Source organism: Lissotriton helveticus, chromosome 7 (assembly GCF_964261635.1).
Source record: "Lissotriton helveticus chromosome 7, aLisHel1.1, whole genome shotgun sequence".
NCBI lineage: Eukaryota > Metazoa > Chordata > Amphibia > Caudata > Salamandridae > Lissotriton > Lissotriton helveticus.
The window spans coordinates 222,987,026-223,014,799 of NC_136068.1; positions in this window are offsets into that span (position 1 = coordinate 222,987,026).

Sequence of the window (27,774 nt, forward strand, 5' to 3'; positions counted from 1 at the left end):
CGATGAAGGAACTGCTTCAAGTTCCGAAATGCATTGGGCACCGTCAACGAACATTGAATGAACTAATATATGCAATTGCAATTATTTTTGTTCCTTTACATGTATATGATGAATATTAGTAGTAAATGTCATATTCACTGATATGAAGATTATGTAAATGTTTTTTTCTATAATAATGATTTTTTGAGTCTTAAGCAAAGAAAGTTGAAAAATAGAAAAATAAAAATCAGAACAGACTGATTAGATTGATTGTACATAAAGTGGTGTTACACACCAGGTGAAGAGTGCGCAACGCATTCAAGTCTCTGTGCTTGTAGTAATTTGCCTTACTCCGTAGGGCCATCAGAGAGGTTTGCCTTTGATGGTGGAGGAGTAGTTAACCCCACAGCCAAACCTATGATCCACAAGCATCAAAATCTGATGGGTGGACCATTATCTTGGCACTTTAAGTACTCCATCACTATTGTGATGGAGTACCTATGCTGCCAAGATATAAAGCCCCTAGAGTTTTTAGTCGCAGCCAACACACGAGTACACATTTAAGCATCCAGGAACTCGAGGAAGAGCACTTAGAGCCTCCAGAGTGTAGTAGAGGTCAATAACAAAGTCCAGTCCAGACTCAGTTGCCACTAGTCACCTTGGAACTTTAGGAAAAATGGTCTCTTTCAGCTTGTGAGGTCCGTGTAGCTTCACAGGAAGTAAGCCCACTGACTTATGGAGTCCCCTTCTACGTCCTTGGTACAAGGGGGGGGTCCAGTCCTTCAGATCACGGACAGTAGGTGCAGTGTTCTTCTGTTCTTTTGCAGATCCAGAAGTGGTTTGAGGAAGGCTGGTTGAGGGTCCAACTTTGTGAGGTTCACCAGTCTGTGGGTCGAGACACTATAAGACACTCCTATTTTCTCACTGATCAGTGGAGTGAAGGTTCCCTGGCCCTGGCCAATCTCCTTTTGCAGTAGGTCCTGTTTGCTTTAGTGTAAATTGGCCCAAAGTGCAAAATGTCAGGGCAATTCCAAAATGGCATAGGTCTTCAGCCGCACTAAACTTGGAATCTGAACACCCAGGTGGTCAGTTCTTGTAGTAGGACACTTGCATATGCCTTCCCTTCCACATCAAGGAGGGCAATCATCTGGTAATTGTCGGGGTTAGACCGCGAGCCTTTTTAGTGGATGGGGATTAGAAGAGATCCATGCCAGGAGTCTGGAATGGGCCCACCCATTCTGGTTGCCTGAAATAAGGTGGCCCACAACGTGGCCCATTTATGAGTGGATGCTTTGTATATCTGTGTTGGTACGCCATTTGAGCCTGGTGCTCCATGTGGACACATTTTCTTTATTATAAGTGCAACTTGGTTTGAAGTTATCTTTATAGTGGGTACCAATCCGGGGTAAGAGTATGTAAGGTTAGGACTAAGGAGGTTGGGCCAGTTGGTTCTGGCAGGCTCTACATAGAGTGCATCAATGTAGTTGTCCCATTCAGCAGGAGAGATGTTTGTTACTTTGGGGGGTTGGGAAGATCTGACACCTTTGTTTACCCAGCTCCAGCATTGTCTTTGGTCCTTTGATTTTATAAATTCATGGGCAGTTGCCCAATGATGTTCTTCTTTCATTCTCTGAGTGATAAACCTTGCTTTCCTGTATTCCTTTCGAGTGATCGATATTTTAACTCACAAGGAATTGTAGTCTCTGTCATTGTAGTCACGCCTGCGTAGTAAGTTATGTAATTGCTCTTAATGCTCGTTGTAAATTGCTATGCTCAGAGAGACAAGATGTAATTGGGGTGCTGTTGTTTGGCCTTTTGATTATCTTTGTGGCTATGTTTTCTCTGAGGTCCACCACTTCTGTTTCCCACGACAATGCGGTTAATTGGTCACTGTGCTTCTGTTTCAATGTAACCAAAAAATCATCCACCTTCTCTTCAATTATTTCCTGGCTATCCACAGTCCAACGTAGCTTTCTTACAATCTCTGGAATGTCAGCGGCTACCACCTGTTTTATTAAAACGTGTTACATTATAATGTAGTGATACATTGCAGCTTAGTTGAGAGTCAGAGAGTCAGTTAGAATCCTTGGTAGGATCTCGATGTGATGGGAACAGGCACTTTTCATCAAGACACTTTTCATTAAGAGGCCCAATGTGTACAGGAGAAATGCCTCTGATGGTGGTCCGAGGTCATGCCCCTTTTTACACCTCTCTGCAACGCATCTCTGTGGCACCTACTGGAGGTACCTGGTGGGCTAGTTGGACCCCAGGGAACTTCAGGATTCAAGGGAACTTAATCCCCCAATTTAAAACGTGCCATGGTGCGAGAGGAGGTGCATCAGATGATCAAGTGGATGATGTCATCAGTGATGCCATTTGAGATGTAATCAGTGACGTCATCAGTGATGTCACTGAGCATGTCATGAGTGATGTAATATGTGATGTCATTAGTAGTGCATTGCGGGGCGTGCGTTATAGTTAGCCCTACTAACTATAAGAGCCGAATTCTCTGGTTTTATACGAGTGAAATCTCCAACTAACAATAACGTCCCTGAAACCTATGTTTTTTTCAGTTAATTTTTAAGGTTTTTTAAAATGCTAATTTCCACCTATAACGTCCCTAAAACCTATGGATTTTTCAGTGAATATATATAGACAGAAACTGGTTGTACCAGTGGAACCATTTTCAGCATTGGGCATCTGAGGAAGGAAGCAATCCAAAACGCGTCATGCCAGGTTGAAATAAATGGTTTTTAACTTCCCCATGAGCCGCCTCTCTACTTCGAGAGAAGGAGAATGCTGCGGAAATTATAGCGTGGTCCCCATTACACGCGAGGATGGCACTCCCAGCAAGCGTCTGAAGGAAGGGTGTTAAAATGGAGGGAACCCGGACCGCCTCGCACAACGGAGGCTGCAGAGACACGTTGTCAAGGACAATTCATACTTTATGAAGGGACGTCCTTACCTTATCGAGGTCCCCGACTCTGTGTGCTGAAGGAACTGTGAGGCTTGGGATTGAGGGAAGTGAACTCCGTTTTCCCTGCACAAGTACAACAGTTTCAATCTGCCAACAAAGCCTGCACGATGGGACAAAAAGCGCAAGCCGAGGAAACGGACCACCAAACCAGCAAGATTGGAACAATGCATGCTGGATATTGTAGTTTGAAGAACGGGAACTTTGGTGACTCCGTGCCATGTTTTGCAGACAATCAACACTACTTTAGTGATTGAGGGAGACAGAAACTGGTTGTACCAGTGGAACCATTTTCAGCATTGGGCATCTGAGGAAGGAAGCAATCCGAAACGCGTCATGCCAGGTTGAAATAAATGGTTTTTAACTTCCCCGTGTGCCGCCTCTCTACTTCGAGAGAAGGAGAATGCTGTGGAAAATATATATATATATATATATATATATAGAAGCTCCGTGGTCTCCCTCAGTGAAAAAAGGAAACTCCAAGCACTCCAGGTACAGCAAAACGAGGATTTTATTACGGCTTACAGCAAGCAAGAGATGACAGACGCGTTTCAAACACAAAAGTCCTTCCTCAGTGTCAGTGTAAAGCTGCGCGCGGCTTGTATTCATACACGCCTTCACAGAAAGTGAAGGCGGACTCATGGTATCGGTATGGGTGTTCATTCATGACTATTACCAGGAATAACGTGGCGGCCATTGCACAATGGGAAAAACGTCATAATACATTTTGTAAATCAACCATTGCTTAGCAATAGCGTTCATAACTCCACTTGGCCAAGATTATTGTAAATACAAAATTAGAGGCATAAAAATAATGAGCGCCTAATCAGGCCGTGAATCGGCTTGTACCTGGTTTTAACTCCAAATTACATTCTACATCCCACTAGATACCAGAGAATAACAAAAAATTGACCGTAAATTATAGACCAACAATGGCATGTCTTTTACCAGAGATAAAAATTGAATCTCGCCGTGTATCGGCACTTCTCCGGTGTTCATAATAAATATTAGTCTACCGGAGACAAATTGGTAATATCAGGCTGTTACATGCCTTACTGTGATTTTAGAAAGAATAAGTGCATGAGAGAAATCTATATACATATGTGTGTGTGGATACTTAATTTGCAAAGATTGCATCAAAATTCAAAATTCAAGAGTTCAATAAGCCACCTAGCTTATGTCCAATATATACTTCAAAAATTATTTACAGTAGACATATTTGCAAGTTGTTAGAACTCATAAGAGAGACCCATCATAAGTCAAAAGACAAGAACAAAGCAAGGAAACAAGGACTGAATCAAAATCAAAATCAAAATCACAGTATATAAATATATAAATTGCACTGAAAGTGCAAAATGTATAGAATATATACAATATATACAATATGTACAAGGTATGTAGACAGATCATGATCGATCATAGATTTGACCAGAATATGGAACTCGATGTTCAATTTCAGTAATAAGTTCCTAGATATAATATACATTACAAACAACGTTGCTATCAGTAGGTAGTAGCTGCTTGGGATGGAGGTGTGATGACCTGAGTTGAGACTTCTCATTACTTCTTTTGTTTAGATGTTATATTACTCTCTCTCCATCCCTATTTTTTATTATTTAATATTAGCGGCCTAGATGCACTGTAAATTCCTCCCCGATGTTAAGCCCAAGTGGACTCTTGGTCTGCAGATCTATGATAAATCTAGACTCTAATCTGCGGAGACTCAAGAGTCTATCTCCTCCTCGAGGATGCAAAGGTACATGATCAATACCAAAATACCTAAGCAATTCTCTATTGCTCGCATGGACTTTGGCAAAGTGCCGCGCAACAGGATAGGCAACATCCTTGTTGGTTATTGCCCTCTGGTGTTCAAGTATTCGCAATTTTACGTTGTTTATTGTACTGCCAATATACTGAAGTCCGCATGGGCAGACCAGACAGTAAACAACGTAAGGGGTGGTACAGGTGATGAATTTATTGATTGGCCTCGGTTGACTCAAACCCGGGACATTGTATTTAAGTGTCCTTCTACTATTCTCGCAGGCACGACATTTGCCGCAAGGGTAGAAGCCCTTCATATCTCTTAACTTCCCACTCGATTTTTGTTCAATCGGTTTCAGATGGCTTTGTACCAGATTGTCCCTAAGGGATTTGGTTTTCCTAAAAGTGAGGAGCGGTTTGTCTGGGACATCTTTCCCTATGACTGGATCTGTACGTAATATGTGCCAGCTTCTGGTGAGTATTCTCCTCAGCTGATTGGCCTCAGCAGAGTAGGTGGTGACCATTCGAAATTTACCTGTGGTATCCGAATCTTTTTTAGTTTCCATGTTTGGGGCAAGGAGTTGTTTTCTGGGGATTCTTAGTACCTTGTTATAGGTGTCATTTAGCAACGTTTCATCATAACCTCTGTTAAGAAATCTAGCAATGCATCCCCTAGCCGCGATAGCGTAATCTCTCTCAAGCGAGCAATTCCGTCGTAATCTTAACAGTTCGCCGTAGGGGATACTGCGAATGAGACTGGGGGGATGACTACTACCGGCATGTAAAATACTATTCCCGGCAGTGGGTTTCCTATATAGGGCCGTTTCTAACCTCCCTTGATTGACAAAGACCCTCAAATCCAGATAGTGTACCTCAGTCCTACTTATTTCAGAGGTGAACTTCAGATGTAACTGGTTCAAATTGATGTCCTCAATGAATTCCTCTGCCTGTGTGGAGGAGCCCCTCCACACCAGGAAGAGGTCGTCGATATATCGACGCCAGACCACTATATATTTGGCCCATTTTCCATTATATATATATATATATATATATATATTTTCACTGAAAAATACATAGGTTTTAGGGGTGTTATAGTTAGCTGGACATTTCACTTGTTCAAAACCAGTGCATTTCCTCTGTTATAGTTTGTTGTACTCACTATAACTCATGCGCCCGCAATCCACTGCTGATGACGTCACACTTTACATCATTCATGACATGGTCAGTGACATCACTGATGACATCTCAAATGGCATCACTGATGACATCATCCACTGAATGTGGTTTGGTTTGATATTTAAATAAGTATTATATATATATAGCAATCTGCATTGAAGACTGAGTGGATGTATAAGTGTCTGGATGTTGGATTTAGTAGCACTGTGATTGACTGTCTAAGTGACTAATTTAAAGTGTGTCACTAAATATATGGGATAGTGATTAAACTGTATAAATACCTATGTCACTCTTTCTCTTGTTGTGTAAACTACTACATAAGTTGATTACTAGCTATGTGAAAGTCTATATTAGTTATTAATTAATAAAGTGAGTATTTGTATGGGATAGTGAACGTGTGTGTGGTTGGGAAGGAGGTGTGTGACTGTCCAAAGATGTGTAAATAGTTGATTTAGTAGGTATGTGAGGTTAAGACTATGGGGTCCATTAGGATGGCGGGCGGACTTTGTCCGCCCGCCACCCTAACGGAGATCGGGACCGCCCGCCATAAGGGCGGGGGTGCCGTTGTGGGTATTAGGAGGTGCCCGCCACAGTGGAGGGCACATCCTATATGTTTTACATTGTGGCGGGCGGTGCTCTCTGCACCGCCCGCCACAATGCAAAACATATGTTGACGCTTTTGAAGATGCAAAGCGGCAGGCACCGCACGGTGCCTGCCGCTTTGCATATGTGCATGTACCCCCCCATGTGCCCCCCCGACAGTGGTGCAACCTGGGGGCCCTTCAGAGGGCCCCCGCAGCAATCTCCGCCTGCCTTTCCGTGGTGGCATTGCCGCCGCGGAAAGGCCCCTACTTTGTGCCATCATAATATGGCTGGCGGTGTCCATTGGACATCGCCACCATATTAATCTATTACCGCCGCGCTCGCAAGGCGACCGCGGCGGTAGAGCGGCGGACGTTCTTTCCGTCCGCCGCTGTCCCCTCCGCCATCCTAATCTGGCGGAGGGGAAGGCGAGAGTGCTTGTCGGGCGGATTGCCTCCGCCAGGGTGGCGGTGGCCACCGCCACCCTGGCGGAGACAATCCGCCCGACATCCTAATGGACCCCTATATGTAGAAACAGTTGTTTGGGTAAGTGAATCTCTTTATGGATGTGGTGATGAGTAAATATGTTTCTCAAAGATACATGTCCAAAAAATATAGTGACTAATTTAAAGTGTCTCACTAAATATATGGGATAGTGATTAAACTGTATAAATACCTATGTCACTCTTTCTCTTGTTGTGTAAACTACTACCTAAGTTGATTACTAGCTATGTGAAAGTCTATATTAGTTATTAATTAATAAAGTGAGTATTTGTATGGGATAGTGAACGTGTGTGTGGTTGGGAAGGAGGTGTGTGACTGTCCAAAGATGTGTAAATAGTTGATTTAGTAGGTATGTGAGGTTAAGACTATATGTAGAAACAGTTGTTTGGGTAAGTAAATCTCTTATGGATGTGGTGATGAGTAAATATATTTCTCAATGATACATGTCCAAAAAACTTGAAATATAAAAGGCAGTGTATGTGACAGTTGTTGTATATAAATAAGTATACATAAGACTCAGTAATTGCATGGGTGACTGTATTAAAAACTGTATACCTATAATGGTGATTTTATCACACACTTAGAATGAGTTACTACCTATATGAATAAATAAAGTAGTGTTTGTATAAGTGTTAGTAAATATAAGTATGATCAATTGTTTGCATAAGTGAGTAGGATGACTACATAACTGAATAGGATGTGTACTGGTGTGTAGTGTCGATGTAGGCATATAAGTATATTTAATAGTATTCTATTGATCTTTGTTAGCATGTATGAGTGAATGTATAGGTAAGTGTTTAGATGTGTGTGTATATGTAGGAATCACTGAGTGGGTTTTTAGAAACTTGTGTTGGTTTGTGAATTGTTTCAAATATGGTAGTCCATATTTTATAATGAGTGTTGAAAGGTTATACTAGTGTATGATGAGATTTATCACATTGTCATGTGGATGATGTCATCAGTGATGTAATTTGAGATGTCATCACTGATGTCATCAGTGATGTCACTGACCATGTCATGAATGATGTGACATCATCAGCAGTGGATTGCGTGCGAGTGAGTTATAATGAGTACAACTAACTATAACGGAAGCATTTCAATGGTTTTGTACAAGTGAAATGTCCAGCTAACTATAAGACCACTAAAACCTATGTTTTTTTGAGGGAATTTCTAAGGTTTTTTAAATGCTAATCCCTAACTATAACATGTCTGAAACCTATGGTTTTTTCAGTGAATTTCGGAAGTTTTTTAAATGATAATTCCTAACTATAATAGGCCTGAAACCTATGTTTTTTCAGTGAATTTCAAAGGTTTTTTCAATGATAATTTTTAGATGTATTTATTGTTATATATTTTTTCATATTGTTTTACTATATTTTTTTAATCTATTTATTTTTATATATATTCTTTTTTAAATTACATTACACATATTTAATAAAAACATTTGTTAAATTTTTTTTAAAATATTTAATTGTTTTTTTTATTTTATATAGTTTTTTAATATATTTATAATATTTTCTTTATTGTTTTTTTCCCAAAATTTTTGGAGGAGTCGAAACACCCAAAGCGCACCTTTCTCGATCACTGTGCGAAACCTAGCCACCATTTTAGGATTGTTGTGTAGGATCCGTGTAGGGTGTGCGACGGGTGCGAATTTTCCTGTGCGATTGCTATGCAACTGATATACGACTTGTGGCGCATACGCAACATGTATGTATTACGCTACGCGACGGTCGCGCAGTTTCATGTGACGTCATATACGTTTTCAACGCTGTGGGTGCGCGACTTCCGTGAAATTTTTTAATGTCCAAAAACATATATATATATTTAATATAAATATTAAGGCAAGACATTATCTGAGCTAATCATAAAAATAGTATTCTTTTACTTTTAATAAAGTTATATTACTTTTAAATGCAATTTCGCGAAGTCGCACTGGGTGCGAGCTGCGTGTGCGCACCCTACACGGATCCCATGTGTCCAGAACAAAAGAGATTTGATTGGTTCATAACTTTTCCCATTGTAACTATTGAAGGACCCCACCCATTTCAATCATTCGTATTAGAGCTTTTTTGAAGACAGATCTCTCCGCTGAGAAGTGAGAAGAACTTCTTTTGGATTATTTCTTTTTTGATATTTTCCATTTTGAGGACAAAATGGCTTCAGGACAACAGCCACCACAAGAATCGGACCATTCTTCGGACGAAGAATTTGTTAAAGAACCTCCACCTCGAAAAAGACCTTCTTCAGTGGTGTGGAAGTTTTTTACCTACCCTGAAGGACAAAAGAAGGTGAATGCCACGAAAGTCACCTGTAAAATCTGTGGTAAGGTTCTTTCAAGAAGCAGTGCCGATAAAAAGTACTTGTGCGGCACTGCAAGTATGTACAAACATCTTAAGAGTCTGCACCCTGTTAATCTGTCTCGGGAGGAGTGCAGGAGACTTCGAGGCAAACCTCAAACTGCAGTGCCAAGTACTTCTGCCAGTTCCTCTTCGCCAGCACGTCAGGACATACGTTCCGAATTTGCACACATAAAAATACACTGCATCAAGTGCAACCAACTTCTGTGCTACGGAGAGCAGTCTGTGGACTTAGTCTGTACAGCACAACGAAACCACCGCTGTTAGGCTTTTTTTTTCTGGGCTGTTGGTTTCTGAAGTTCACTGTTTTTTTTGTCCTGTTTTCTTTTTTAAAAAAAAACAAAAAAATCAGAAAATTGTTAAAAAACTAAAAAAAAATTAAAACAAAAAAAATAAAAAAGTTATTTTCAGAACTAACTTCTCTGGTTAAAGAAAGAGCTATATTTGTATGATACTGTATGAAAGTGTGTTTGAATGTATGCATAGTGCATGATTGACTGAACGAATGCATTAGTACTGTATGGTGTATGTATAAGTGCAGAACTATAAGGAAGTACTGTAGCATGACACTTTTAGCTCTTTAGCTGCAGTGTGCTGTGGTACTTCTGAAGCACAGGGATGCAACATATGTGCATAAATATGTTGCAAGTCTGTGCTTCCCTCTGCACTGCTGCTTACAATGCAGCCATGCATTGACACAGGGACCCTTGCACTATAGCGCAAGGATAGGGTGCGCGGATCCTGCCGTAAAAAAAATAAAATAAAACTGAGCTTCTTTAATAATTAGCTACCGGGAGGGCCAAATCCCGGGGGCAAAATTATTCCAACCATAGCCCCAAACATTTGACCCAGGTGCCAACCTGTTTAAAATGCACACCCCGGGGGCAAAAATGTGGGAGAGGAGGGGACTGTGCTGCTACCCTCCCCTTTTAACAAAGGTATAGTCCTGGGGAATGGTGTCACCAGGGCCAAGAAAGGCTCGAGGAGTTGGTTCCAGGGGCCACCCTTTTATTCCCATTTCAGCCCTAGGGGTGGGGTCCCTGGAGCCTAATGAGGCTCAAGGAGTCGGGCTGCATGTCCTTCCACCTTTTTATTAAATTTGGCCACAGACGATGGGGTCCCAAGGCCAAAAAGGCTCGGGAAAGGAGCTCTATCCCTCATTCCCTTATAAATTGGCTTTGGCCCCGTGGGTGGGGTTCCCGGGCCCTGGTAAAGCTCAGAGAGAAGGGCCATGAATCCCCCTTCCCTTTTAAATAAAAACATCCTGCCCCTCCCCATAATATATGTTTTGAACCCAGGGGATGTGGTTCCCAGGGCCCAAAGGCCAACCATACACTGCACACACCAAAGGATGTTGACATTGTGGGGTTAGCAGCCTGATGTTTGTTTGACCACATGGCGTGGTAGCAGACCAGGCCCTGTGGACAACTCCCACCTGCGCAATGCCAAAGGCTGTGCACAGCATGGGGTTGGCTGCTTGCAGGGAGTTGGAAGCCGGGCCCGGCTGCAAGACAAGCCCTGCAGCTAACCCCATGCCACACACGACCAAAGGTTGAAAGCTGCATGGGTTTGGCTGTCTCCATGTGGCTGCCAGTGTGGAGCTGGATGCAGAGCCTGGCTGTATGGCAGGCCCTGGGGCCACCCCACACCGCACACTATGAAAGGCCCTGCAAAGAGGGGGGTTGGCTGTCTGCGGGGGTTTGACTGCCTCCGAGTGGGTTGGCCAAGCTCTGTTATCAACTCCCTGCTGTGCACGGCCGAAGGCCGCCGTCTGCATGTGGTTGGCTTACTGTGGGGGGTTTGTCACAGGGCATAGATGCAGACCAGTGACTCTGGACATCCCCTGCCAGCCACACCCTGCAGGGGATTGTCTTTACGCATGGCAATACAATATTACTTTACAATAAACAAACCTAGAAATTCACTGAAAAAAGGGAATTTCTAGGGTTGTTTTAAACAAAAACAAATCATTTTATTAGCGCTATGTATATAACGTTGCTTTAACCTATGTTTTTTTCAGGGAATTTCTAGGTTTTGTTTTAGGTAAATTAATGATTTTCTGAGTATATGCATGGAAGAATGACTGGAGAATAGATCCTGTGTGTGGATGGACTGGCCTCTCCTTTGTGACCTCTCTGTCACATATGGGTGGACATAATAGTGAGTGGGGAGGGACTGGCCTCTCATTTGAGACCTCTTTCTCACATGACAGGTGTGCTTTTTAGGGTGTGTGCGTGGACTGGCTTCTCCTTTGAAAGCTCTCTCTCAGATAACGGGTGTGCGTAGTAGGGTGTGTGCAGGGACTTGCCTCTCTGCTGAGTCACCTCCTCTTGTATGACCTCTATGCCTAGCTGGTGTGGGAAGAGTCCTAACTCTCTACTCAGAACTCTTCCCAAGCTGATGGTGTAAATAGTAGACTCTAATAAACACCATTTCAAATAAGACTACTTCCTAAAGAAACAAGTCTACCTACTGGAGGGTATTCAAAGATCACCTACTCTTTCCTGTATTTCGCAATGCCGCCAATCTCGCTAGATCATAAAAAGTTTTAAAATTAGAATTAACCTTTTACCCATCACAGTACATATCTTTTACACTCTTCCACTCAATAAAAGGGGCACAATATGCATTCCTAATAGTAGACCGCATTCAGAAAACATTATACATTTTTTTTTCACAGTAGTCATCCCTTAGAGAAGTCCTCTCTAAATCTAGGAGGAAAGCATGCCTTTTTGCTGTTCCCACATATAGCTTTTTTACTTAACTTCCACAACAAATGCAATTTTTCGCAGGAAACAGTATCTTCAAAGGCCCCATCCCCATGACATGCATGGGCAAAGGCCATGCATGGTGGGGACAGGGGATTGAATGCCACAGGAGTTGGCCACATGCAGGGGTGGTATGTTCAGGGCCTTGGCGATAGACCAGGCTCTGCAGTTAGCCCTATGACCAAAGACTGTGTACGCCATGGTGTTGGCCATCCGCATTGGGATGGGCACAGGGCCAAACTGCATGCCAGGCCCTGCTCCCAAAACCACAACATTCATAGCCAAAGGCTATGTGGGTCCGGCGGTTAGATGCCTGCAGGCTTGCAGGGCCTTGTCGTGGGCCAGGGCCTATGACCAACCCCATGTCGTACATGGGCGAAGGCTGTGAGCTGCGAGCTGCGAGCTGCGAGCTGCGAGCTGCGGGGGGTTGGCTGCCTGCATCTGGTTGGGCCTGGGCCTGGCTCAGGCCAGGTCCTGTGGCTTCCCCATGACATGTAAGGCTGGAGGCAGTGTATGTGTTCTGGGTATAAGCCAGGCCTTGCAGCCAGCCACCCGAGACACACCGCCAAAGGCTGTGTATGGCGTGTAGGCGACAACAGATGTATCGTACTAAGATCTTAATTTACTTTTTTTAAAACATGGAGGTTCATTGAAAAAACAATGGTTAAAGTGGAATTAGTCATAAGTATGATAGTAAGTTTTTTAATTATTTTGACTTATGTATTATAAAAAAACTTTAAAATTCCCTGTTAAAACAAAGGTTACACTGGAGTTAGGCTGTCTAATTATATAAAAACTAGGGGCGTCATTAGCATGACGGGCGTACTTTGTCCGCCCGTCATCCTACTGGTGATCTGGACCGCCGCGGTGCCTGCCATGCTGTGCATGGAACTGGGGGGTACCATAGGTATCCCCCATGTCCACCCCCCACCCCCTGGAGTCCTTGGGGGCCCACAACAGGCCCCCACAAGCAATTCCTGTCTGCCTTTCCATGGCGGCATTGCCGCCACGGAAAGGCATCTGCAACAGCCCATCCTAATATGGTTGGCGGTGTCTGATAGACACCGCCACCATATAAACCCTTTTCCGCCCTGGCTGCAAGGCGACCGGGGCGGAAAAGCGTCGGACGGTGTTTCCATAGTAATATGGCGCGAGGAAATGGGTGTCGGGCAGGCAAGGATATCAGGCGGATCACCACCGCCCGCATGACGGTGGAGATCCGCCCAACATCCTAATGGGCCCTAAGTTGTAAAAAATGAAATACCACGGAAATTCACTTGTTATAAGTAACTTACCGAAGTAGGCATAAGATAAAACTCAACAATTTACTTGACAATCCCTTTAAAGAATAACTATATGATTTTCCCTTGGGCAGGCCCTTTAACATAGTGGAATGAAAAGCACTTTACAGGCCAACATATATGAATGCGATCAAAAGGACCAAACATTCAGTATACTGGACCTTTAAAGCAAGGATTTGGGAACCACAATTTAATATGTATGCTCTTTAAAGGAATACACATCTTTAAAGGCTCACACAATGAATGAGAATCCACTGGATTTCAACAAAAGCTGAATAAACTGTATTTCGCAGAGCAACCCCTTTATAGATTGCATACAAATAAACGTCACTTGACTGGCCCTTTCAATGGAGGTAGGGTCAACAAATCTCTCTGAACAGACATAAGAACTACGAAACTCACTGCATCTGCACTCCCTCCTTTTACCGAACAAATATCACAGTCATAGCAAATGCATTAAGCCTGCCTCCAATAACCTAAAACAAAATATATGCTTTACCCATAAAGAAGCAGGGCATAATGGCTATCAATGTGAAAGAAGCAGGGCATAATGGCTATCAATGTGAGGTGTACTGTTGCTGCGTGAAATGAAACAATAAAATTGGGAAGAATTCAATTGTTAGAGACTATTTGGGTTGAAAAAAATGAAACAACTGTTTAGAAATAGGAAGCACTGAAGAAACCCCCAGACATTAAACCATGTGATTAGCACATGTCTGCTAGAAAGCAGCATATGCTAGGGTGCAAAGCTGAGTCTGCAGTGAGAAAACATTTTAAACACATGATTACATAATTGTTATACATTTTATGTGGCTCAGCATCGTCTTCCTTCAGTGCTAATTTCTCTGCACAGCTGTACCTTGCGGATTTGAACCCATACACTATGCGGTGCAAAATAACACCACAGAACATGCTGAGATGCCATAAATTGAACAAGGTGAAAGACAATACAAATGAAGAGAACAAATAATGATGAGATTAATTTATTCTCTAGTCAGCACTGCAAAATGAATTGTATGTTAGTGCTCAAATAATAACAATTGTATTGATTTACCACCTACTCAAAACAGGTGGTAATTGACATCAGTAAATAGAGTGGGCATCTCACTCCATGCCATCCCAGACATTGCTTTCATTCTTGGGGTTTCATGTGAGACCTAATGCATTTTGGGTGCTTTAGACTGTGTTTGCTTCCCCTGCACTAAATAGGCCAACACACCAGCTAGCAATCATTTTTATTGAAAGTCTAGGACCTGGATCAGTGTCCATGATGAAAGGAAATGAGAGGGCCAGTTATTAGCCTGGAAACTGCAATGGCATATGAAAAAGGACCTGGTACAGCCTGGTCAGAATGGTATTCTGTTATACCCTTTATTTGGTGCAGTAATACTGTCAATAGTTGGAGAATCTGACTCGTTGGTATCCACAAACCAAATAATGGGCTAAGCATTATAGCGTTGTAAACAGCAATTTCTGTTATAACTCAGTTTTATTTATCAAAGGTACCAATTAGAGGGAGGTGGCCACTAACCCTTGCTTGTCTTCAGGCACCTGTAGCACTGCCCTTGCTACCCAAGTATCAGTTGCCATGTTGGCACCCCCAAGAAAAGAAAGTCAAAGGTTCCCAGGATCTTTGTTTACTTTCTGCACCTCCCACATCTTGCACATACCCTAATGAGTTCCCCTAGTGAGTCAGTGGCTAAGGGTGCAAACCAAGGTCAACCATGTGATATAACCTGTGATAAAATCTGACATTATTCTGCTTCCGCTTTCCCCGGCATTTTGGAGAATTTTAATCCGTGGTACTCCCTGTGTTTTTTTTTAGTTAAATTTTTTTTTTTTTTCTATTGAGATTGAAACAAAACAGTTGATATAATAATAATGATTACATTAAGAATGTGATATAACGTAAATTTAACCCCTTCCATGCTTGTGACGGAACAGTTCCGTCATCAGTCACGGCTGAGCTGTGCTGATGACGGAACGGTTCCGTCACGACCGCGCCCTGTTCTGGAATGTCCAGCACAGGGGCGGAATCGGCGCCGCACGGAAGCGGTTAAAGCAATATTATATCTGTGTACAATATATATAAATAGAAAAAGTTCTGTAAAGGAAGAGAGAAAAAGAAATTAGAAAAGTAAAGGGAAGAGAAAGAAAAAGGAAATGTAAATGAAAAAAAAACATATCCTATGGTATACATATATTCTATATATAGAAAGATAAAATACAATGAACAATTATATAACGGTATAGAAGCAACATAACAAGTGTTGAAGAACAGCAAATAGTCTCAATAAATAGCCAATAAGATACAAACGAAGCAACTAATGGGGGTTTAGAGACTTCTTCAATACAGTGTTGATGTAGCTTAGTCGCTAAAGCATAAAAGTCCAACGTTGCAGTAACCAGTGTCCAAAGGGTATCTCTTTTAATGGCCAAGGATAATGGAGTGAAATAGCTTCCACCTAGCCCATGATTGTAGTAAACACTACACCACCATGCTTTAAAAGAAATATTAAAGGCATGTTTGCGATTCTTACTTATCTGTTGAAAGCAACTGCAATTACTAAATCAACAATTTGTACACTACCACAAGTGCTGTTCGGTTCACTGATAGAATATTGATTCCCAAAATATCCCCATACACATATATATCAATGCAAAAATATCTATGTCAAAAATATCGACATCCTATATTTAAAATCGTAAGTACAAAAATATCGAAACAAACATATTGATATAAAAAATATAAATGTACGAAATAAATCGAGTTTTTAAATTTAAATAAAATTATTGTTAAATATATTAAATAATAAAATGAACCTAAAAAATTATTTAGATTTAATATATTTTAAGAAATATAAGAACATAAATGTATTTTAAAATATATTTAAACATACATAAATAAAATGTAATATATATATATCTATTCCCTTTTAATATATATATATATATCCCTTTAAAATAATTAATACATTATTAATTTTAATTTATTTGATAATTGTATATATATAGAAACATTTACAAATAAATACATATATTTACATACACTTATTACATAAAATCTAGAAAAATTCCATTATATTATAAATTAAAACATTAAAATATTTAAATTGTCTTTAAAATTACATTTTGCAATTCATTGAGTGCAATAGTAGGAAAAGTGTTGGACAGTGGAGGGGTAAAACTTAATATTCCCACTCCAACGGGTGTAACAGTAGGTAAAGGTTAGATCACGGAGGGGTAAAAATTACTATTCCCACTTCAGTGAGTGCAACAGTAGGGAAAGTGTTGGATAGAGGAGAGGTAAAAATGACTATTCCCACTCCAGTGGGTGCAACAGTAGGGAAAGTGTTGGGTAGCGGAGGGGTGAAAATTACTATTCCCACTCCAGGGGGTGCAACAGTAGGGAAAGTGTTGGCTAGCGGAGGGGTGAAAATTACTTTTCCCACTCCAGGGGGTGCAACAGTAGGGAAAGTGTTGGATAGCCGAGGGGTAAAAATGACTATTCCCGTTCCACTTTGAGCAACGGTAGGGAAAGTGTTGGACAGAGAGGGGTAAAACTTAATATTTTCACAGGAGTTAGTTCAAAATTAAAAACAAACAAGTTAACGACAACAACACACAAGATTTTAAAAAACAAAAAAAAAACATGTATAAAAGTTTTAAATATTACAAAAGATAGCGACAGATCAGAATGTTAAAAAGATCTAATAAATACCTAGAAAGAATATTTAAAAAAATTCAAAAGTATATTTTTTAAACACTATTTTTTATTGAAATGTTTTATAAACAAAAATATTATTTATTACATAAAGGTAATATTTTCTATTTCCTACCCAATAACACCGCACAATTCACAACCCACATTATATTTGTTTTAATGCACCTCTATATTTAACATAATTAATTATCAATTACATTTTTTTTTAAATACATAAAAATTAATTTACTCCCCAAACGTTACCCCTATAAAAACCAAAACACACACAAAATAACAATAAACACTTACCATAAATATTTATCAATTGATAACTTAATATTAATAATCAACTAATTATTAATTAATTAAACATACATTACTTTCCACCCTCTACCCCAATAAACACCAGAACCCACACCTAAAAATCATTACACAATTTCCATAACTAATTTTACATTAAGAAATGAATATCAATTAACAACAACTTATTAATTAATTTAAAAGAATGTACTTCCCACCCTTTACCACTATAAACCCCACAACTTACATAAACAATTAATTACATAATTGTCATATTTTAATGTTAATTTATTAATTCACATTAATTAACAATTAGTAATTAATAATAAATAAATGACTTCCCACCCTATTTTCCTATAAACCCCACCACCCACGCCTAAAAGAATGACAACATTATTATAATTAATTACAAATGTATTAATTAATAATAATTAACAACCAATTAATACATATTTAATAATAAAATACATCCCACAATTAACACTATAATATATATATAATAAATAAATATTAATAAATAAAAATATGAATACATAATTTTAATTAAATTACTTCCCATCCTATTTCCCTAAAAACCCACAACAAGCTCCTAAAAAAATGACACAATTAACATAATCGCCAATTAATTAATAATGATTGACAGCCAAATAATGAATAATTAATAATACATTAATTGCCACAATTAACACTATAAAATGTAAATTAAATAAATACTAATACATAAAAAAGTCTAAATAATTTATTATAATTAAATTACTTCCTACCCTATTCCCCTATAAACCCACAACCTGCTTCTAAAGAAACGACACAAATACCATCATTGCCAATTAATTAATTAATTATAATCAACAACCAGCTAATTAATAATAAATTAAGTCCCACAATTAACACTATAAAATCTAAATTAAATAAATACTAATACATACAAAACTAAAATTAATTTGTTATAATTAAATCAATTCCCACCCTATTCGCCTATAAACTCACAACCCGCTACAGAATTTAAAAATGCAAAATTTAATTAAGACAAAATTAATAACTACAAAAAATATAACATGTATTAAGACACAGACCAAATTCTTATACAAAAAAATAGATGACATGCTTTTAAAATACATACTAAAATACATAACTCTATTTAAAACACCGATATTTTAAACAACAATATTTTAGCAAACGATACTAACAACTTCGATTGTTCCAAAAACGATATTTCTTACATGCAAGTCGATATTCTTGATCACAATATTTAAAACCAGATATTTGTGTATGTTGACATTTTAAACTCGATATTCTGCATCGTGCTGTTCTTTCAATCGTCAGAAAGACTACCCAAACATAAATTAGTGTATGAGAGATTACTGTTGAGAATTCCTATTAATTTGTTCCCAAACTTGAAACCAATATTGATACATATGAGGGCATTCAAATAACATGTGTTTCAATGTGGAAGTGTGGAATTTACATGTCCAACATGATGATGTTATACTGGAATTAAAGTAATGTAATGAATCAGGTATAAAAAGTAATCTATTATAAATTAAAAAAAACAATGTTTGTGTAGTATTAGCAGCATGCTATGTTTTTTTAATTCTTATCCATATTTTGTCCCATAAAGATGTAGAAATGGAAGTGAGTAAATTAGACTCCCATTGCAATTCCAAAGGTGATTTTTGTCTGGGATCAGATAGGGAAATCAATTAGGAGTATAGCTTAGATGCAGAGGGGGAAGTTGATAAAAACGTTTTCGTAGGGGAGTTTACAGATATGAAGAAGTGACAGAACAAAAATCATCATAAGCAGAGGAAAGTGAGGTGCTCAAGAGATAATATTTGGATAGTATGAGTTAGAGGAATTAAATAAGGCTTTGTCTTGAGAGAAAGGAATAACAGAATTATTAGCTATCAATTGGTAAGTCATAACTAACATTTTTCTCTCCAAGATTTCCAAAATATAGATTTCTTATTAATGTTGATAAATGTATTACACCAGATAGAAGACTGAAGAAATTGATCAAATGCAGAGACCCTTGAGATGAAAATCAGAGATAGTACCCTATTAAGCGCTTTTGAGGAACGGTAACAACACAGAGGAAGGATGTTGGGAAAAAGATAACAATCCGGGGCAAAAAAAGGGATGCATGAACGATGACTCTATTGCTAACCAGAGGATACTCACGCAAATGATGCTCTATGAAGAAATAAGCGGAATATTTTAGAAAGAAGGCAATGTGATACCATTGAAAATTTGGAAAGGTAACAGCCCGGTGTTGCTTACTAAGTTGAAGTTCGATGAGAGATATACAAGGATTTGTGTTATTCCATAAAAAATTATTAAAATTGAATTCTTTTTTTTTTAAACCAGAGAGGGGATATTAGTTGGAATTGTAGAGAGATAAAAGAGTATTATGGGAAATAAAACCATTTTAATAGAGTCCAGTCTATCCCACCATGAAAGAAATAGTTTATTGCATCATGATGTAAGAGTGCTTGGGGTAGTAAAAGGATTAGCAGAATTAATAGAAACAGTACCTTTAACGGAAGTAGTAAACCTGAGCCCTAAATATTTATTTTGGTAGTACTCCAAAGAAAACAGGAAGAAGAGAAATCATGTTTTTAAACACCATTTATTGAGTGGTAATATTTCACATTCATCACCCTTAAGTTTGTAACCCTAGAGAGCTGCAAAAATGCAAACTGTGTCCAAAAAAGGTTGTAAAGAGGTAGTTGGAGAAGACATGCATAAGAGATTATCATCTGCATATAAGAAACATTTATTGTGCTGATCTTTATGTTAAATCATTGTATATTAGGGTTTTGATGGATATAAGATAAAAAAAGGTTCAAGTACAAGGAGAAAAAGAAGTGGAGAAAGAGGACATCCCTCCCAGACTCCCCTATATAAATGTAAGGAAGGAGATATTGAACCGTTAGTGAAATTTGATGCATTAGGAGAAGAATATAACAAAGAGATAACATTAATAACTTTTTGTCCAAATCAAAACCAAGAATGAGTGGAAAAAAGAAATTCCCAGTGAACCCTATCAAAAACTTTCTCAGCTTCTAAAGATATAGCAGCCAACAACTGTGAATATTATTTTGACCTACTTAAAATATTGAAAAAAAACCTGGTGTTATCAGAAAGGTTTCTCCCTTTTACAAAACCAGATTGTTCCCTGCCAATTAAAATGGGAAGAAAAGGATCAAGATGGAGAGCAATAATTTAGGTAAAAGTTGTGTAATCAGAGTTAACAAGGGATATCGGTCGATAACTTTTACCAAACTTAGGCATTTTTTTCTCTTTGGGTACAAGACAAATGGGGGCATCTTGAAATGTGCCAGAAGTGGATTGATTCATGGTAAAAAATGTAAAACATTTATGCAATTTGTGAACCAAAATATGAGAAAAATGAATGTAGAATTCAGTAGGAAAACCATCTGGTCCAGGAACCTTACCCGTTTTAATAGAAGTAACGGCTGTACGAATGTCTTGAAGCGAAATATCCTCATCAAGAGATGATGATGAGTAACATGGTGATTCTTTTGAAATTCTGCTTCCTTTTTGACTCAGGTATTGGTTACATTGCCAAATAGTTCTTTAAAAAAGTTTACTAAATGATATTAAATTGTATCTTGGCTCCAAATATCCCTATGAACAATGTTGGCAATTGTTGTTGGCAGACTCTGGAAAACAGCCTCAAAAGTGCAGTCACTGAGTACGAATAACATTTCCTCTGTTCAATTTCCTTAAAAAGTTGGAAACTATTATGAAAAACATCAACAGTGATAAAAGAGAGCTGTGGTTGTGGAAACACAGAACCAAAAGGTTATTTTCACATAAAAAATATGCACAATGGCAGAACAATAGGGAATTTAGCCCTACTGAGAAAATAGAATCTGGGCAAGTGAGATAATCATAAGTGTGGACAGGAAGCTACTTCAAAAAACATTGACTTGCCAAAAAGTGTGTGTCATATGCTTGAGAAGATATCCATTAGTATGTAACATGTGGAAGCAGAACTGTATTTAACAGCATTCTGGTCCCTACTCCAAAAATCAAAACTTTCAGATGACATGAACTTTATCTTGGGCTATTGTGCCATGCGTTGATCTTGCCCAAAAAAGTATGATACCAACATTCTATTACCAGAGTATCATAAATAAGTAATCAAGACCACTCAATAACTGAGCTCTAGATCAGGGGAAAAGTTAAAGAGTTTAATTACAATATCTCAAAAATCAAGTATTACAGAATAAATGCAATGAAGGTACAAATGCAGAGTTATTAGGAGTAGACAAATTCAGAAATAATTCTTAGTTCCAAGTGAGCATCAAAAAATAGAAAAGAAACGGTCAGCATCCCTAGTGGCAAGGAAAACTCAAACATCTCTGGCTTATCTCCCAAAACAAGGGGCTCTTATACACAACTCTTGCATGACAAATTCGAGAAATCATTTTGGCATGATCACAAGTAACAACTCTCTTGGTAAATCAGAATGGAACATGACACCATCTAAGTTCATAAGGACTATCCCATTTTAAAGTAAGCATCTACCATCTTCCATGACACCTCAGTCCGAAGATGTTCAACTACTATGTAACATTTGAACAATAATGATTTACACCAGTGTTTCCCAAACCTTAGGTCATGACTCACCGGAGGACCATCAGCTGATTTTTGGTAGGTCACGAAAGTCAGAGCAATAAATAAAGATGCCTTTAAATTCAAATGGCATGTCTTATGACAAATTTGTGCATATTGGGATTCATGTTTACTTTTCTCACTGCAAAGTGAGATGAGTTTTTAAAGTGAATTTTGTGACACTCTTTCTGATGTCATTTTTACAACACACAACTTAGAGCCCTATTCTGATGCGGTTTGGAAAGCTACCCAACCAAATGAGTTCAGGAATGGTTCCCAACCAAATTGGATCGCAAGAGTCCAACCGACCGAGGGCGCTGCATCTGGATGCTTCCAGATACAATTTGGTTGGACTCCCATTGACTTCAATGGGAGTCTGTGTTCCAACCGAATGCATAGGCCCCCATTGAAGATAGGGTGGCTGTGAAAAATCTGGCACCCTGTGGCGGTCAACACCTGGTGCCTGCCACACTGTGCATGGCTGGTAAGGGAAGATGCATGGGTACCCCCATGTGCCTGATTGGGAAGGCTCCAGGTGCCCGGGGGCCCACTACGGGCCTCCAAAGTATGAATCTGACTGCCGATTTGATTCGATGACACGATTCGGAAAGACTGTCCATCATCGTACTGAGTTGTTTGGAAATGCAGCCCGTAGAGACGTACAATTATGATCTGTATGGCTTGGTCATTCGAAATGCATTTGGGTTTTGATTGGGATATTCTTAACGCCTAACTCGCATCATACTCGGTCGGTTGGAAACCTTTCAGAGTCCGTTGGAAAGACACATTCCTGATCCGATTTGGACAGAGCAAATGCCGTTAGGAGGCCTTCCTAGCTGCATCAGAATCAGGCCCTAAATGTAGATACCTGTAAAGGAACTGTGGGGCATATTAGCAAGGCAGGCGATAAGAAATTATCGCTGCTTTTGTGGCCGTTTTCGGCCGCAAAGCAGCGATAATTTCATCGCCCTATTAGCAAGCTGTCTCTAACATCAGTTAGCGACAGCTTTTAGGCAATAGCGAGCGGTTTGGGGCCCACTTTGCGTGTCAGCGATATTTATCGCTAATGACATGCAAAGTGGGCGTACCCAACCGGTTAGTGACTGAAAGCAGTCGCTAACATCGCTATCGCCTATTATCAACGCAGGCACAGCGATAAAAAAATTCACGCTAAGCGCGAATATCGCCAAAAACTAACGCCTGCTCAGACCACTTCTTAACCTGTATATCCAATGGGAGTTGGATATTCAGGTTACGACCCTATTGGCATTAATGCCTGAATATCAGTGGTTTTCCAGCGATATTCTTGCATTTCACCACTATCGCCGGAAATTTTATCGCATTTGAGATGAACATTGCTAATAGCACGTTGTCACTGCGATCAAATCTGGCGATGCGCGGCGATAAAAAGAATGTCGCTAAGCTCATTTGGTGATAAATATCACTAATTGTTGATAAAAAGCCTCTGTATTCATTCAGCAGTCAGGAAAAGCAAAAATTAAAACCATTTTTGGGCATTCTGGAGTGTGCTGGAAAAAGAGATTTTAAAAGGAACAACACAAATCAAGACACTCTACTTGATGATACACAAAAGATAAATATTCACAGATACCCGATTGCCATACATTATCATTTGTGTGTTATTATCAGTAAAACAGTTTGTATATGCAAAAATAGTGGCCACAATTGAAAATGTGGTGTCTGTAAAAGACAATGCGCTACCACACTATTCTTCAGTTACATTAAAAAATCTCTCCCCCTCATGTCTATTAAAGGTAGATGGGTCACAAAAGTTTGCCGTTCTGAATTGTGGTTCTAAAACGTTTGGGTACCACTGCTTTACACAAATGAATATGACTAGGATCAGCAATGGACCTTCAGCGAAAGGGCCTTGCAACAGTTTTACAGTTAGGGACACTAGAAAGTTCATTTAGAGCACACCAGTAAAAATCCATTACATCCGTTGTCTTAATTTCTGCATAGCCCATGAGGAGAGAAAAATTGCCGGGGAACCAGATGGCAGGGGTGAATACAGGAGTGAATGAGAGAATAGCATCCCTTTTTTCCCAATATGACATTTTCACATAAAATGTGGCACAACTAAATGCCATGTAACACACTTCTATACATCATATTAAACTTGTTTCTACTGCAATCATGTTAATTTATTAATTCAATATTTGTGTATTGGAAACATCATGGCTCATCATTATTATTTTTTCCACAAAAATTTAGACCCAGAAAAATGCTACTACACACGTGGACATTATCTGGTTCACCAATTGATGGGTGCCCCTGGTGAATGCAAACTTGCACATTTTGAAGAATCAATGGGGCATATTTATAAATAAAGTGGCGAAGTGTGTTGTTAAGCCTAGAAGGCTAATAACACTCTCCGTCACTGTAGAAACTCAGGGCTGCACCATATCTACCTGCAACGCTGGCCTTTAAACTACCGGCATCAGCATCACACTCGGCTGCAACTCTACACCAAAAGTTACTCTGCATTTCGCACCAAAATGGTTAAATGTTCAGATGCGAAGACCTCACTGGATAATTAACTTTTGTCTCTAGTTATTGCTTACATGATTCAATTGAACACGTGCAATAATACTGGTCGCAGAAAACGCTTCCGTTTACCTCGACTCCTTTGGCTCTAAATCCTTCTAAAAGAAATCACAGAAGGATATCTTTTGGTTCCATATTCAACCTCACGTCTTGAAGATGGTCTGACCGTCTTATTGACAAACACCGACCAAAACGTCGACTGAAACATCTATTTCTTCCACACATTTATTGGTTTAAGGAACTGGTTACTGTTTTTTTCAGTTAATTTTCCTTGTTTATCTTATGGAATAGATGTACGCATAGTTGCTCTGTAGGATAAGGTGTTACACCTTTAGACCTATGTTTGGTTGATTCGGATTGTATTCTCCTGTTTTAATTTTTGTATATATATATATATATATATATATATATATATATATATATATATATATATATATATATATATATTACCTACTGGCGGTCGCCAGTAGGTATATAGAGTTAAGACCTAGTTTCCATAGGAAATCCACAACATTCTATTGGGAATAACTTTGGTGCCGGTTGATGAATCTCTGCGAATTTCTCAAAGAAGATGGCCCGCTCCGCTCCGCTCCTTCCCTGAAAGTTTTGGGGGGATTCGTCAAGTGGGGGCTGAGAAAAAAGGGGGGTCCCAAAACGTGTTTTCCCCATGTTATTTTCCATAGGACGATTAGACACGGCTACAGCCCGAACCGCTGAACAGAATTACACCAAACTTGGCAAAATGGTAGGGACTGGTACGCAGTACGGCCTTTTGTTTCAATGGTGTAAATCCCTCCAGTAGTTGTTGAGAAAATTGAATTTGAAAAAATATATATATCTTTATAAGCTTACTGTAAGCTTACTGTACTCTGTACCTTCCCGAGTACGAGCTGCATTCTGATTGGCTGCCAATGTCTGTCAACAGCACTCCAAAACAGAAATTGTTGGCAGCCATCTTGTACCTCGGTAGACTGAGGCACAGGAAAGCAGAAAAACAAACGTGTAGAACTCAAAAAGGGGGCAGGGTAGAAGCACCCTGACCCCCTAGGCCTGCTCAGGGGGTCCCACAAGGACCCCCCAGGCCCCAAAAACATTTTTTTTTTAAATTGCGGGGTACGCGTACCGTATGAGTACCATACGAGTACCGTACGAGTACGGTGCGCGCACCCCACGATTTAAAAAAAAAATTTGGGTGGGGCCTGGGGGGTCCTTGTGGGACCCCCTGAGCAGGCCTAGGGGTCAGGGTGCTTCTACCCTGCTCTCTTTGCGTGTTTTCCACCTTTGTTTCACTGCTTTCTTGTGCCTTGGTTCTACCGAGGCACAATATGGCTGCCAACACTTCCTGGTTTGGAGTGTTGACAGACAGTGGCAGCCAATAAGCATGCCTTCCCGAGAAAGCTGCATGCTCATTGGCTGTCAACACTTCTAACCAGGAAGTGTTGGCATCCATCTTGTGCTCGATAAACCGAGGCACAAGAAAGCAGAAAAACAAACGTGAAGAACACAAAAAGGGGGCAGGGTAGATACACCCTGACCCCCTAGGCCTGTCCAGGTGGTCCCACAAAGACAAAAAAGGCCCACATTTAAAAAAAAAAAAACCTGGTCTGTTTTTTAAAAAATTACCCCCCGGGGGGACCAAACGCAGTGGCATAGTGATAAAGAAGTGTGGGGGGTCCACAATCCCCCCACACTGCCCCGGGGACCGCCGCCCCGGGGCAAAGCAACACAGCCCCTTGGCGCATACTGGAGGCTCCTGGTGGGCTACTTGGCCCCAGGGATTCCCAGTATGCAAGGGGAATTAGTTCCTATTCTGCAAACACACCAGGGGTTGCGCTGCAGAGAGGTGTAAAAAAGGGTGTGGCCTCATTACACCTCTCTGCAATGCAGCCCCCTGGCGCATACTGCAGGTTCCAGGTGGGCTAGTTGGCCCCCAGGGACCCCCAGTATGCAAGGGGAATTAGTTCCCCCTCTGCAAACACGCCCGGGGGCTGCGTTGCAGAGAGGTGTAAAAAAGGGTGTGGTCTCATTACACCTCTCTTGAATGCAGCTCCCTGGCTTATACTGGAGGCTCCTGGTGGGCTAGTTGCCCCCCAGGGACCCCCAGTATGCAAGGGGAATTAGTTCCTCCTCTGCAAACGCGCCAGGGGTTGCGCTGCAGAGTGTTGTAAAAAGGGGGCGTGCCCTCTGAACACCTGCCTGCAAAAATGTAGTAAATCAGTATAAAAAAAATAACAATTAATACATTTAAAAATTGTCATTTAAAAAACCTTTGAAATTCAATGAAAAAACCATAGGTTTCAGGCCTTATATAGTTAGGAATTAGCATTTAAAAAACCTTGCAAATTCACTTAAAAAACCATAGGTTTCAGGCCTTTTTAGTTAGGAATTAGCATTTAAAAAACCTTGCAAATTCACTGAAAAAACCATAGATTTTAGAGGTGTTATAGTTAGCTGGACATTTCACTCATACAAAACCATTGAAATTGCTCCTATATAGTTAGTTGTACTAACTATATTTCGCGCACCCGCAATCCACTGCTGATGATGTCACATATTAGATCATTCATGACATGGTCAGTGACATCACTATATATAAAATACATGTTTCTTTGAAGAAAAGTTCACCCCATGTAATCCTATTTGATGTCTGCGAGAAAATTGTGCGTCTGAAAAATAAATGTCCTTTGTTTTGTTTGTTTGATTAATCATTAGTTCATCACTAATCAGGGTTGAACAGAAAGGAATTTTTGTACAAATAAATCTCTAATCAAGTACAGAAACAAAATCCCTTGCAGGCACCCTTTTACTCAGGCTTGTAAATGAGGGGAAGCCCATATCCCCACAGGAACGTCACTAAAAGTGAAGTTCCTGTGGTGATAGGGGCTTGTAACTATGCCCCAATATATCTCTTCCATGCTTTCCTGCGACAATGTGGTCAATGAGATTTGAAGGGGTGCTAGTAATTCGAATAAATTAGAAATAGTCCGCATCTCTAACGTGGCTTTTCCAAAACAATACCAATTGTAAAAGTTGATTCTTGACAGCCCAAAGTAAAAAACAAGCTTGGCTCCAGTGTATAATCATGATGGCAGCACTTACACCACTAAAAGTCAGCAATGTTGGGACATTAGGGCCACATGTACAAAGCTTTTTCATT